The sequence below is a fragment of the Schistocerca nitens genome, chromosome 5, assembly GCF_023898315.1.
Source record: "Schistocerca nitens isolate TAMUIC-IGC-003100 chromosome 5, iqSchNite1.1, whole genome shotgun sequence".
In the NCBI taxonomy this organism is placed as follows: Eukaryota; Metazoa; Arthropoda; class Insecta; order Orthoptera; family Acrididae; genus Schistocerca; species Schistocerca nitens.
Genome location: NC_064618.1, coordinates 830,583,635 through 830,597,744, shown reverse-complemented (window position 1 = coordinate 830,597,744; position 14,110 = coordinate 830,583,635). Strand labels below are relative to the sequence as shown.

Sequence of the window (14,110 nt, the reverse complement as noted above, 5' to 3'; positions counted from 1 at the left end):
AAGGGCACGCCTGAGCTGCCTGGTTCAGCATGCCGTCGCCAATGTACTGGTCACCCTTGGTGGCCCTGTCATTGATGATTTCAATTGACGTTCCTCAGCAAATACACCCTGCACTGCGGAGAAGTGGATATGCACTTCCTGCCCTTCGCTGCCTCCTAGCCCGAGCTTCCACCTTTCCGTCAAGGACCCATTTCCAATCAGGTGGTGGCCAGTCACTCAGTCGTTCAGCGGTCTGGACCCAACAAACCTGGCCAGGCGATGTCACCACCTCCTGGGTTTGGCGGAACACGCTCCGGTTACCCACAGGCGCGGCGTAGCGCCCTCGCCTACTCGCGCTGAGATCCCGTGCCGACAAACGAGGCCGCCGGCGTGCAGCGCACCTGCTGGTCTTTGCTCTGGGCAGAGAGAGGGACGGGAGCAGCAGCTGCCCAGCGCAGAGGGGTCGCACACAAAGTGAGCAACACCCCCCACGCAGGCTAGCAGCCCCGCTCAACCCTCTCCCCCAAGGGCCAGATCTTCGGTCCCTGAACACAGCTCCCCCTGCGCCACGCACCCTTTACTTTCGCCTCGGGTTAGGTCGCAGCTCTCCCTTTTGACGCAGGGCAACATTCGGGTGGGCCCAAGATATGCTGAGCGTCTGGCATCACGGGAAGGCGGAAAGAGCCACTTGGGAAGGAGAGGCTGTGTGTGATGAATCGCTCCCCTATGTGAAGCCTGCCGCGGGCACGCCCGACCAGAAAGCCATACGCATCCGACCGGGATTCCGTGCCTTACGACGCGCCAGTGGCTGGTTGGCCCACACCAAGTCCACTGTCAAGCGACCGAGGAACTGCTGGCTCGGACCCGAGCTCAACTCATTCGACCTCACGCCAGACATTTATTTTTTACTACTAAGGCACTCCTAAACTTGGTGTTCAGTTACAAACAAGTGTTACATCCCAACAGCGGTATAATGGTCGTGGGATGCATATTTATATTTATATGTTTATATTTATATGTTTATATTTAAGCTCGAACAAGTTAACAGGGTTGATTGGATTCAATGTTTATTCTGATGCTATATATGACGGTAGTATCTGTTCCTGAAAGAACAGTTACCGTGGATGACCATGCAGCTTTGCTAGAAATGAAATGATAATTATATGGACACCCTAGCTGCAAACAGGCGTTGATGCACTTCATTGGGGATATGTTGAAAATGTGTGCCCCGACCGGGACTCGAACCCGGGATCTCCTGCTTACATGGCAGACGCTCTATCCATCTGAGCCACCGCGGGCACAGAGGATAGTGCGTCTGCAGGGACTTATCCCTTGCACGCTCCCCGTGAGATCCACATTCCCAACATGTCCACACCACTACATTCGTAGTCCGCCTAATAGATGTTTGCCCATCATACTCATTACTCGTGGCAGATTAATCTACCAAGTCCCGTACGAGTTCGGGCATAGCGTGTGCGTTCGCACAGTTTAATTACTTGAGGTTTTGTGTAAGGTTCTCTGTGGTACTGTGGGGCGGCGGGTGGAATTATTGTTGTTAAAAATGTTCCTATTATTTATGCTGTTGTTTATGCTGTCTTTCGCCGTTCTCAACACTGGCTCTCTAACTACAATATTGGCTACCAGAAAGTGATTAGCAAAACGTGAAGCCTGTAATTAGAATTCCTAGTGCCCACTTCATCTGAGAATACACTTATAGTTACAGCTTATAGCTCTGAGGAATTAGGAGATTGTCCAGTATTTATAATCAAAAACGATTTTCTAAAAAAATCGTTCTGTATTCTGAAAGTCACAGATGAAAACAGAAGAATCCACACAATCTAACTAACAGAGCAGTTCAGAGTCTAATGCGCTGATGCAACTATGAATGTCCAAATTAAATGTTTAAATGAATGCTCGCCATAATTTGATGATTAGGTTCATCAAACGCCACGCTAAATCATTGGTAGAATGTTTGTCCCGCGGCGGCACGTGAAAATACGACATACGCAAACTGAAGATCGATAATTAAAGTCATCCCAGAATTAACACTTATTTCGAGTAACTTAATACGGCATCCGAGGCGGTTTGTAGCAATGATACCAACGCGATGCGACTCCTGACACAGATGGTGTGCTATTCAGCGTCTGGAGAGAACTGGGGCCTTGCCTCCTCGCGCAGCGTTCTTATATATAAAGCCGCGGTGCGGACGGCTAAGGGAACGCCTGATCAAATCGGCTCTCCCGACTAGCCGCTGGGCTAGTAACGCACCACTTTAAGTTATTAAATAAATCATAGCTTCTTTTGCTTATGGCCGATGAAGCTCTTAATTTAAATGTGCATTCAGCACACAGGTAAGTAATCATAATAAAATTTTGACGTGGCTAAGTTAAATATTTTGGGCGAGAGAATTAATTTAATTACACTGCACGCAGTAGACAAGCTCTGAACTGGCCCTTTGGAGATACGCTATCGCTATAGTTTTATAGGTATTCAAATGAAACTTCTCACATCCTTATGGTGATAGCGGATCTCCATTATACTTAAATATAAACATCCTAGCCTTATTTATTAGCCTAATTAATCTATCTTGCTTCCTTAAGTTTTAAGATGAAAACCAGAAAATCATGAATTTCCACTAAAATTTTAATTTGTGAAACCCAAAGTACTGTTTTTATTAAATTATTATGAAAGAGGAATCTAATTATCAATTTTTAATTCTGTGGCTCTTTTCTGTTGCGCCAATGATTTTTACAGAAAAACGTCCAAATTTCGAATATGGCTAAAGTTATCGAACTGATATTCAACACATATTAATTTAGTATTACTCCTGACATGTTAGAAACGTTTTAGGTTATTTGCTTGATTTTTAAAGTATTGCGCAACATTTATGACGTCAGAGCTAGTTACAGCGGACTGGCTGGCACACAATGGAAAGACTGATGTGAATTTACTATGGCGTGAGTAGGCTGCTTTCCTACAGTACGTGTTCGAGTGAGTGTGTGTTTCATGCTGCTGCCTGTGTTGGTGCACGAATTGGAACTGCTGTCTTGCATGCTTCGTATGTGTTGCAGTGTTCTGTCATACGGCCATCTCTGTCTGTATTCGTCATGCAGTGTCCTTGAGACATCATCGGCGATTTTATTTACTATTTCCTACTCGTCTTTGTCTCCTGTTTCCCGTATCACGTCATTGTTGTATTGGGTTGGTGTCTGATGTGCTGCTCGGTATCGGTGTCAGTGAAAATGTATGTGTTCCAGAGATCCATGTTCTCCACATGTAGATGGCTGCGGACCACGCGGTGTAAGTGCGTAGGGTAAGGGCCGTTACCTGTCAGAAAGTGAACCGCACCATGGCTGGGATTGATGGCTCAGTCTCGTACATTCTCTGATGTCTGGGAGCCGCGCGGGATTAGCCGAGCGGTCTGAGGCGCTGCAGTCTTGGACTGTGCGGCTGGTCCCGGCAGAGGTTCGAGTCCTCCCTCGGGCATGGGTGTGTGTTTGTCCTTAGGATAATTTAGGTTAAGTAGTGTGTAAGCTTAGGGGCTGTTGACCTTAGCAGTTACGACCCATAAGATTTCACACACATTTGAACATTTGATTACATGTCTGGGAAAAACTGATATATCCTACGGCGCTTATCGCGTATCTCCCACTCTTTTTGCCAGCCGGCCGAAGTGGCCGTGCGGTTAAAGGCGCTGCAGTCTGGAACCGCAAGACCGCTACGGTTGCAGGTTCGAATCCTGCCTCGGGCATGGATGTTTGTGGTGTCCTTAGGTTAGTTAGGTTTAACTAGTTCTAAGTTCTAGGGGACTAATGACCTCAGCAGTTGAGTCCCATAGTGCTCAGAGCCATTTGAACCATTTGAACTCTTTTTGCCAGGTATCACCTGCCATTTAACGTGTTGGCGCTTCTCGGTAATGTTCTGTCCGGCAATCTCGATTACCTTCTCCCGTCTCCCCCTCCTCAGCCAGCGCATTGCAGCCCCAAACCGAATGGTTATGTAGATAGGGAACGTTCCAAGCATCACGCAGAGAGCCGCGTGGGGTAGCCGCGAGGTCTCAGGCGCCTTGTCACTGTTCTCGCGGCTCGCCACGTCGGAAGTTCGAGTCCTTCCTCGAACAGAGGGCTGTGTGTTGTCCTTAGCTTAAGTTAGTTTAGATTAAGTAGTGTGCACGCCCAGGGAAAGATGGCCTCAGCAGTTTGGTCCCGTAGGAACTTACCACCATTACCACAGTGTGCTTCCACTGACGTGGTGTTGAAAGCTCCAGACAGCCTTACCAGGGCACTTCTCTGCCCTGGCCGCGCCATGTTCCCAAGCACTTGCAGCAAAACAGACCACATACTCAAAGAGCGCACCGTTCTAAGTTCTCAGCGAGTGTAATGGTACCCTGAAGTGAGTTTTGTGTAGTCTGGCCAACTTGTGCGAGCCGAAAGCAAAGGCCGTTTGTAGAGTTACAAAATGGTGTTGCCATGGAGACGTTGACAGAACCGCGTTGTAGATATGTCATACGTACATACCACCGTGCGCTCTTCGAATCAGTACGCAGCTTCGCAGCTAGCGCGTGGGCACATAGACTGATCGTGGTCACCAACAAAGCATTGGTCAGACGAGGGCAGAGAAGTGTCCCACTTAGGCTATCTGGAGTCTTCGGTACCACCTCAGTGGTGCTCGGAATATGCCCCATAGATATCACGAGCAAATACAGAGCTACAAAAAAATGGTTCAAATGGCTCTGAGCACTATGGGACTCAACTGCTGTGGTCATGTCCCCTAGAACTTAGAACTACTTAAACCTAACTAACCTAAGGACAGCACACAACACCCAGCCATCACGAGGCAGAGAAAATCCCTGACCCCGCCGGGAATCGAACCCGGGAACCCGGGCGTGGGAAGCGAGAACGCTACCGCACGACCACGAGATGCGGGCACAGAGCTACAAGGTACTGGTTAAAGGTGGGGAGACTAGATAACGTACACACAATAACCGGTGTACCGATGGAGAAGATACGTCACCTTAAAAGTTGGCGTTTGGATACATGGCAAGGTGAGAGGGATGTAAGTGATAAGGGACGTAGACTACACGACTTCCTCCCTGACATAAGTGAGCGATTGAGAATGAGACATATCGATCCCAGCCGCGGTATGGTACATTTGTTAACCGGGCACGGACCTTATCCCACGCACTTAAACCGCGTGAGTCTGAGGCAGACACCTACATGCTCATGCGGGGAAGAAGGTTCCCCAGAACACACTGTCTTTTCCTGCGGGCAATACGCGAACAATAGACATATACTACACTTAGACTACACAGATACAGACGTAGATATATACACAGCAATAAGAGACGAAGAACAATGGGCTCAATTAAACGCACTGACAAACAGTATTTAAAAAACGACATATGAAGAGTACAGGCCGACACGACATCACAGACATGCCTATGTGCAACGTAACAACAATCCCCAGGGGGTGGACAGCGATACCCACAGTGACAGCGAAAACAGTGACAACGAGGAGGAACAGGAGGAGGAAGCCGAGAGGTGACAGTAAATAAGCATAATCTGCTGGCGATCTAGCGAAGAAGTCACCAAATACTGTACATGGATGGGCACCTAAAGTATTTAATACATAGGATTAGTAATAAATAGGATAAGCAATATTAAACTTTGAACATATCTGCTAATGTTCAGCGACCGTGTCAGAATTATATTGCAACAAGTCTTGTAGCAACCCTTGTTCACTCAAGTACGAGCAGTAGCGGCTCGCCATCTTATTTACAACTATTCATGTCGTCGCCTTTCGGGCTTAGACATTTTTCAAATCTGACTTGTAAGTACTGCATCTCTTTCCGGTCAGTACAAACTTTAATTTTATTTAATGTATTATATACCTAATATGTTAATTTAATTCTAAATGTTAAATTAATTCTAATATGTTAATTTAATTCTGAAGACGACGCTCATAGTAGCGTCGAAACCTGGTCAATTTTGACTTAATATTTGTGACCGAGGGCTTATTTGTTCTAATATAAGAAATATTATTTCTCTACTAATAACCGTTTGTGTGTGTGTGTGTGTGTGTGTGTGTGTGTGTGTGTGTGTGTGTGTGTGCGCGCGCGCGACTGGCGGTCAAAGGCTCGAAGAAACCATTCCGAGGTATTCACCGTGAGCCACATTCGGTGATGGTACTAACAAATCTCTCCTCTATCCTATAATCTTTTCATATTCTTCTTAAAAAACAACAAAATTTTATTTATATTTCAACCTTAAACTATCGTTATTTTGAAAAGTATCATTCTTTGTAAATTCTGTAGATAAAACAAAAGAAAAGAAAAGTGTAAAAAGATGAAAAACGAAAACTATAAGATGTACGACCTGTTATAACAGGTCTATAATTTGGCAATAAATAAATATACGAAGCAGCTGCACCCAGCGTATAAAAACTGTCCAGGATCACCTCACACCGAGTCTACTGCAGGAGTATGGCTCTGAGCACTATGGGACAACTTCTGAGGTCATCAGTCGCCTAGACCTTACAACTACTGAAACCTAACTAACCTAAGGACATTACACACATCCATGCCCGAGGCAGGATTCGAACCTGCGACCGTAGCAGTCGCGCGGTTCCAGACTGTAGCGCCTAGAACCGCTCGGCCACCCCGGCCGGCTACTGCAGGAGTACATACAAGATTTCGTTTCTAATAGAAAATTTGCGAAATGAATACCTAGGCAGTGCCGGGTTTGTCAGCTAGTCTTCCTATAAAACGAGGCTCCAAACCTGTCACGTTGCTAGGTAACGCTACTGTGCCGCGGCGGAGTGACTGGGCAGGTCCGCGCGACCCGGAGGCGCAGCCGCCGAGCTGAGAAGTGCCGGTAGCAGCGGCTTCCCACGGCCCGGCCACGATTACCCCTGGCAAGACGGCGTCACTTCTTACCGCGCGAGGTGGCACTCCTCCGCGGCGAAAGACGGCCACGAAAAAATACACGTCCCGCATCGGGAATGCAGGGAGAGAAATTACCCGCGGAGTCAACTTGCAGCCGCAGCGCTAACGGCTGTAATTTATTAGGCGCGCCGCCTCCTCCCCTCCCCTCCCCCTCCGCAGCCCGTCACCCCGCACAAAGGGAGGCGCGCAGACACCAGCTCTGCGAAGTGTCTCCTCGGCAGGCCACACTTACTCACCTCCTTGTCGCGCCGACGTGTCGCGGGCACGATATATTAGCTTATTATTTTAATGGTAACAGAGGATGCCGGTTGCGCGCACGGGAGCCAGCGCACAGGAGTGCGGGATATTTACTGCCGCGCGCGGAGCATCGCGCGAGATGGTCGCGGGGAATTCTCAGCCGTAAATAACGCTGGCGACGGCGCGCCGTGCGACTGGTAGCGACGACAATCCACCTGCTGTTGCGCTGCAGTCTAGCCAACTGATAAGCTACGGTTTGCACCGCAGACTGTAACTCTCCGAAACCATATCTCTGGTATAATTTCGGACTGCATTACTACTCCAGAAGGAGATTTTCATTCTGCAGCGAAGTGTGCTCTGATATGAAACTTCCTGGCAGATTAAAACTGTGTGCTGGACCTAGACTCGAACTCGGGAACTTTGCCTTTCGCGGGCAAGTGCTCTACCAACTGAGCTACCCAAGCACGACCCACGCCCCGTCCTCAAAGCTTTACTTCTGCCACTGCATCGTCTCCTACCTTCCAAACTTTACAGAAGCTCTCCTGCGAACCTTGCAGAACTAGCACTCCTGAAAGAAAGGATACCGGGGAGACATGGCTTAGCCACAGCCTGGGGGAAGTTTCTAGAATGAAATTTTCACTCTACAGCAGAGTGTGCGCTGATATGAAACTTCCTGGCAGGTTAAAACTTTGTGCCGGACCGAAACTCGAATTCGGGACCTTTGCCTTTCGTGTGCAAGTGCTCTACCATCTAAGCTACCCAAGCACGACTCACGCCCCGTCCTCACAGCTTTACTTCTGCCACTACATCGTCTCCTACCTTCCAAACTTTACAGAAGCTCTCCTGCGAACCTTGCAGAACTAGCACTCCTGAAAGAAAGGATATTGGGGAGACATGGCTTAGCCACAACCTGGGGGATGTTTCCAGAATGAGATTTTCACTCTGCAGCGGAATGTGCGCTGATATGAAACTGCAAGGTTGGAAGGAGAGTTTCTGTAAAGTTTAGAAGGTAGGAGACGAGGTACTGGCAGAAGTAAAGCTGTGAGGACGGGCCGTAAGTCGTGCTTGGGTAGCTCAGATGGTAGAGCACTTGCCCGCGAAAGGCAAAGGTCCCGAGTTCGAGTCTCGGTCCAGCACACAGTTTTAAACTGACAGGAAGTTTCAGCATTACTGCTCAACAAATAGGGTCCAGAGCTCGCGGTCTATTGTCTAACGATGCTACTTCTCTGTCCCAGGTTTTCACGTTCGGTTCCCGGCCGGATCGGGGACTGGCTGTTTGTGTTGTCCTCATCACCTCGTCATCATTCGGATAGTGGCGAGATTGGAACTAGAAATATTAGGAACTTGTACGGGCGCAGATGACCTCGATGTTGAGTACCCCATAAACCGTCGTCATCATCAGCAATTAAGGAGGGGGGCGGGATGGCGGGGTTAGGGGGGGGGGGTGCGGGGGGGGGGGGGGCGACCGGGCCAGGTGCCGCACCGGTCAGCACACTGGACTCAATTTCGGGAGGACAATAGTTCAAACCTGCCTGGTGTGGCGATTGCACACTAACCTTGTATACCACTAACACAACCAGTTGGCAGTTGCAACACTTCTTTATTGATTACACGACACATGAATTCATCAGCAGTAATAAACACTTAACAACATTTGCATATCAAGGCCCTATCCACAATTAGTGCCGGACGGTGTGGCCGTGCGGTTCTAGGCACGTCAGTCTGGAACCGCGTGACCGCTACGGTCGCAGGTTCGAATCCTGCCTCGTGCATGGATGTGTGTGATGTCCTTAGGTTAGTTAGGTTTAAGTAGTTCTACGTTCTAGGGACTGATGACCTCAGCAGTTAAGTCCTATAGTGCTCAGAGCCATTTGAACCAATTTACAATATTAACCGTCACACTTGTTTGACAACGGCCCGTTTACGTGCCGACGACGGTTCAATCCCGCGTCCGGCCATCCTGATTTAGGTTTTCCGTGATTTCCCTAAATTGGTCAGGGCAAATGCCGGGATGGTTCCTCTGAAAGGGCACGGCCGACCTCCTTCTCCGTCCTTCCCTAATCCGATGAGACCGATGACGTCGATGTCTGGTCTCCTTCCCCAAAGAACCCAACCCAACCCAACTTTTACGTGCCGGTAACAACAACCAAAATAACAGATGAAATAGATAACCGAATGTTTACAATGTCGGCTATCGCCTTTCTCACTCAGTTTTACACTTACTGGAAAGGTAAAACTAATTTGATGCTATCTGACCTGAAGGGTACTATTAATTGTTCTGTTTACACTTAGCATTCTACTATACTCAACGTCCGGAAGATTCTAGACTTTATGCAAGCTTAAGGCAAAACGTCAATTTGATGAACATGTGATGGTCGCGAGCAAACGTTAATCTATTACGAGTTCACAAACACACGATCCAAAGGGTGAACTTATACTCAACTTTGGGCAGTAGGAAATCTTTTGCCTAAAAAAAGCCTCTCGTTGAATGGAATAGAGAAATCGCGCGTTAACGGGGTCCGGACGGCCCTGAGTTAAAATCCTGAGATTTCATATATATATATATATATATATATATATATATATATATATATATATATATATATATATATATATATATATATATAGTGTTACAAAGAGGTACGGCCAAACTTTCAGGAAACATTCCTCACACACAAAAGAAAGAAAATATGTTATGTGGACATGTGTCCGGAAACGCTTACTTTCCATGTTAGAGCTCATTTTATTACTTCTCTTCAAATCACATTAATCATGGAATGGAAACACACAGCAACAGAACGTACCAGCGTGACTTCAAACACTTTGTTACAGGAAATGTTCAAAATGTCTTCCGTTAGCGAGGATACATGCATACACCCTCCGTCGCATGGAATCCCTGATGCGCTGATGCAGCCCTGGAGAATTGCGTATTGGATCACAGCCGTCCACATACGAGCACGAAGAGTCTCTACATTTGGTACCGAGGTTGCGTAGACAAGAGCTTTCAAATGTCCCCATAAATGAATGTCAAGAGGGTTGAGGTCAGGAGAGCGTGGAGGCCATGGAATTGGTCCGCCTCTACCAATCCATCGGTCACCGAATCTGTTGTTGAGAAGCGTACGAACACTTCGACTGAAATGTGCAGGAGCTCCATCGTGCATGAACCACATTTGTGTCGTACTTGTAAAGGCACATGTTCTAGCAGCTCGGGTAGAGTATCCCGTATGAAATCATGATAACGTGCTCCATTGAGCGTAGGTGAAAGAACATGGGGCCCAATCAAAACATCACCAACAATGCCTGCCCAAACGTTCACATAAAATCTGTGTTGATGACGTGATTGCACAATTGCGGGCGGATTCTCGTCAACCCACACATGTTGATTGTGAAAAGTTACAATTTGATCACGTTGGAATGAGGAAGTACAGTACATACTGATAAAACTAAAATGAGTTCTAACATGGAAATTAAGCGTTTCCGGACACATGCCCACATAACATCTTTTCTTTATTTGCGTGTGACGAATGTTTCCTGAAAGTTTGGCCGTACCTTTTTGTAACACCCTGTATATAGAAAAGCAATACCTTAATATAAAATATGTTTATTATAAGTTAACCAATGAACAGTAATAAGAAGCTCAGTTTCCTTTGATAAAAAAAAAAGTCTAGATACTACGTGAAAAGATGCGTCAGTCCACACCCAATGACTTAACATCCACTTTACAAAATAATCTATCTTTGCTGAATGGCTGACACCACATAAATCAAACGTGCAGTACTAACGTGACAATCAACCTTCAGACAGGTATTTGAAATTGCAATAGAGAACTAATGTCACTTCAATAGGTCGCTAATGCAATAAGCACAGCCCCTATGCCCACAGACCAAAATACACACGGCCTCTATCCAGCTATAAAACACAATGTGACCTATATTTATCATGGCCACTTGCCTTCCATACACACAAGAAATTATTAAGAAACAACAACTACCACTAGTTTGTAAAACCAGAAAATTCTAAATCTAAATTAACAAAGGGCGTTCAAGTGAACCAGCTACCTTCAGCGTGCCATTAAGCACCAAATCCAATCTTAAAAATGTGAGACGCTATTTCTAGCAACTTTACTAACATAATTTCATGGCCGTTCCAGAACATAACTCGCCTCGCCACCACTGCAGTGAATGTTTTGCTGGCGACTAGCACGAGCAACTGCAAACAGTCAACAGTCCTTAAGTACACAGTAATATTCACTATATATATAGGAGAAACCCACCACGAAAGCTTGGCTATTAATTTGTCTTCCTCATGTGAAATTCACACGCCATCCATCCACATGGCTCTCGAGGTATTAGCAAATCCTGGTCGCCACTGGCCAGCCGTGTCAATACAACTTTGATACCTTCCGGCAGCGGCCCATGCTTCTTCATTGCTCCAACTCAACTAGCCCTCACGACATTCGGCCGTGCCACGTGACATGCTGTCGCCAACTCACCACAACGACAACATCGAAAGCACGTCACGTCACAGACTCAGTCTCGCTCATGTGCGGACCCACTCTCTGCTCAAAGACGCAAAGAGAACAAGGCACAGGGACAACGATCAAAGATGGAAGTAAGATTCGATATCGCCTGGCGCCAGAAACCCACCGGCTCACTGCTTCCGACCATACAGATTTAGGTTTCCATGGTTTCCCTAAATCGCTCCAGGTAAAGGCCGGTATGGTCGCTTTGAAAGAGCACGCCGGATTTCCTTCATCTACATCTACATCATACTCCGCAAGCCACCTAATCCTGTGTGGCGGGGGGTACTTTCGGTACCAATCTGATCCCTGCAACCCACTCGCGAATAGTGCGTGGGCAGAATGATTGTCGGAAAGTCTCTGTATTGGCTCTAATTTATAGAATTTTCTCCTCGTGGTCAATAAGCGAGATGTATGTGGGGGGAAGTAATATGTTGTCCGTCTCCTACTGAAAAGTGCTGTCCCGAAAATTCAGCAGTAAATCTCACCGTGATGCACAACGCCTCTCTTGTAACGTCTGCCTGTGTAGTTTGTTTAGCATCTTCGTAACGTTCTCTCGACAGCTAAACGATCCCTTGAGGAAACGCGCCGATCTTCGTTGGATGTTCTCTGTCTCCTCTATCATTCTTACCTGATATGGATCCCACACAGATGTACAATACTCAAGAATCGGACGAACAACCGCCTTATACGCCACTTGTTTCGTGGATGAGTTACGTTACCTTAAGATTCTCCCGATGAATCTAAGTCTGGTGTCTACGTTATCCACTATCTGTTTTATATGGTCATTCCACTTAAGGTCGCTCTGGATAGTTATGCCTACATATTTTACGGCAGACACTGTCTTCAGCTGTTTGTCATCAATAGTGTAGCAGTACAGTAGTGGATTTCTTCTCCCATGTATGCGCAATACATTTATTTACATTTATTTACGTTCAGAGTCAACTGCCAGAGTCTGCACCATTCATCAATTCTCTGCAGGTCGTTCTGAAAATTGTTACTATCTTCTGGCGTTGCTACTTTGGTACAAACAACTACATCATCTGCGAATAGCCCTAAAGAGCATCCGACGCTTTCTACTAGGTCATATATATATATATATATATATATATATATATATATAGTGAACAGCAGCGGTCCTAATATATATATATATATATATATATATATATATATATATATATATATATATATATATATATATATATATATTGTGAACAGCAGCGGTCCTACTACACTTTCCTGTGGTACTCCTGACACTATATTTACATCTGACGATTTAATTCCTTTAAGAGCGACGTATTGAGTTCTATCTGCAAGAAAGTCTTAAATCCAATTGCAGGTCTGCTCCGATACTAAGCACGTATTTTTTTCAGTAAACGGCAATGCAGGACGGTGTCAAACGCCTTACTGAAATCAAGGAACACGGCAGCAGCCCGAGCGTCGTTGTCCACTGCGCTGTGGATCTCATGGAGGAACAGAGCGAGCTGAGTTTCGCAGGATCTCTGTTTGCGGAATCGATGTTGATTTTTATAGAGAGAATGTTCATTTTCCATCCTTGACACAATCCGAACTTGTGCTCGATTTCTAATGACCTCGATGTCGACGGATCATTCAACCCAATCTTGCTTCCTTCCTATAGGGAGCGGGGAGGTCTCGTAGTACGACAGTCGTCATTTGAATCCACAAAAAGTAATGTCATATCCATACTATACTGCACAACAGAATTAAGGCAGCACTTTTTCGAAACTTTACGAATGTTTCTCACTGCAACACATGGCCCCGGAGGGGTGTCAAGTGGTTTCCAGTACACAGGAGTCTAAGACTTTGCAGGTTTTATCTGTAAAGAAAATTTTTTAGTTTGAATGTGAGCTGGTGCCGACGAGGTATTGTCGAACTGCTGTGGGGGGGGGGGGAGGGAGGGCGGGGGAGGGGGGGTGTTAGAGGGACCTTTTGCTGTTGTATTGACGCGTGTGTCAGTATTGCACGCCTCTGTGATCACAGCAGGACGTGAAACAGGAAAGCTGATAAAGCGTAAGCACCGTCTGCTGCTTCAGATCACGTTCAAATATCGTCGAATGCTTCAGAACGGTGCGTAGTGGTTCCAACCTGCACACGAGAGCAAAAATTGCAGTTGCGCTGCCCTCCATCCCTTCCACCCCACCCCAAGGGTGTCCCATCACGTTCAATATTGATTCAGCTCCACAGGGTCCTTAATGAACGATCGAAATATTCGGTGGTTCAGCAGTATACAAGGCTGTAAAGAACATTGTCCTGTGGCTTGTCGCACTGAGAATTGTCGTTTTAGACTGCCGAATGTGCGGCCATCAGCGTTCCAAGGTAAGTCCTGGTATCGTCGACACCCTTTACGCAACCCTCTGATGCCTTCTAATGTCGATTCTGACCGGCGGTGTGTCTCTAACACAACAGCG

The 14,110-nt window shown here is 46.6% G+C and overlaps 1 non-coding gene across 1 annotated transcript; it reads right to left on the bottom strand.

Moving 5' to 3' along the window:
• Positions 1 to 1,203: 1,203 nt before the first annotated feature.
• Positions 1,204 to 1,278, bottom strand: Trnat-ugu (transfer RNA threonine (anticodon UGU)). The gene has a single exon. It is a non-coding gene; the product is annotated as a tRNA-Thr (tRNA).
• Between the last annotated feature and the right edge of the window lie 12,832 nt (positions 1,279 to 14,110).